Consider the following 1,346-nt stretch of genomic DNA (forward strand, 5'->3'; position numbering starts at 1 on the left):
TCAAGCAAGAAAGAATGCAAACGAGCATTCAAACAAGACAGAATGAAAGCATGCATTCAAGCAAGACAGAATCCAAGCAAGTACTGAAGACGGAGAGAATGCAAATATGCATTTAAAATAATCCGAAAGCATACAAGCATTCACGCAAGACAGAATGCAAACTAGCATTCAAGCAAGAAAGAATGCAAACGAGCATTCAAACAAGACAGAATGAAAGCATGCATTCAAGCAGGACAGAATCCAAGCAAGTACTGAAGACGGAGAGAATGCAAATATGCATTTAAAATAATCCGAATGCAAACAAGCATTCACGCAAGACAGAATACAAGCAAGCAACCAAGCAAGAGAGAAACACAAGCAAGGATTCAAGCAGGACAGAATGCAAGCTAGCATTCAAGCAAGAAAGAATGCAAACGAGCATTCAAACAAGACAGAATGAAAGCATGCATTCAAGCAAGACAGAATTAAAACAAGTACTACAGACGGAGAGAATGCAAATATGCATTTAAAATAATCCGAATGCAAACAAGCATTCACGCAAGACAGAATACAAGCAAGCAACCAAGCAAGAGAGAAACACAAGCAAGGATTCAAGCAGGACAGAATGCAAGCTAGCATTCAAGCAAGAAAGAATGCAAACGAGCATTCAAACAAGACAGAATGAAAGCATGCATTCAAGCAAGACAGAATTAAAACAAGTACTGAAGACGGAGAGAATGCAAATATGCATTTAAAATAATCCGAATGCAAACAAGGATTCCAGCATGGCAGACTGCAAGCAAGGAATCAAGCAATACAGAATGCAAGCAAACTTTCAAGCAAAAAGAATGCAATAAAGCATTCAAGCAAGAGAGATTGTGAGCAAGCTTCAAACAAGACAGAGTTCAAGCAAGTAACCAAGCAAGAGAGAAATACAAGCAAGGATTCAAGCAGGACGGAATACAAACAAGCATTTAAACCAAAAAGAATGGGAACAAGGATTCCAGCAAGACAGAATGCAAGCAAACACTCAAGCAAGACAGAATGCAAGCAAACATTGAAGACAGAAGAATGAAATAAAACATTTAAGCTGACAGAATGTCAGCAAGCTTCAAACAAGACAAGGTGCAAGCAAACAATCAAGCAAGAATTCAAGTCAGACCGAATGCATAGACGCATTCAGATAACACAGAAATCAAACACGCATTCAAACGATACCGAAGGTGTTGAAGCTTTCAAGCAAAAGAGAATCCAAGCACGCTCTCAAGAACGAAAGAAAGCAAACATGCATCTAATCAAATCAGATTGCAAACAAGCATTAAAGCAAGACGGGATGCAAACAAGCTTTCAAATAAGACATAATGTGA

The sequence above is a fragment of the Aplysia californica genome, unplaced genomic scaffold, assembly GCF_000002075.1.
Source record: "Aplysia californica isolate F4 #8 unplaced genomic scaffold, AplCal3.0 scaffold00002, whole genome shotgun sequence".
Lineage (NCBI taxonomy): Eukaryota > Metazoa > Mollusca > Gastropoda > Aplysiida > Aplysiidae > Aplysia > Aplysia californica.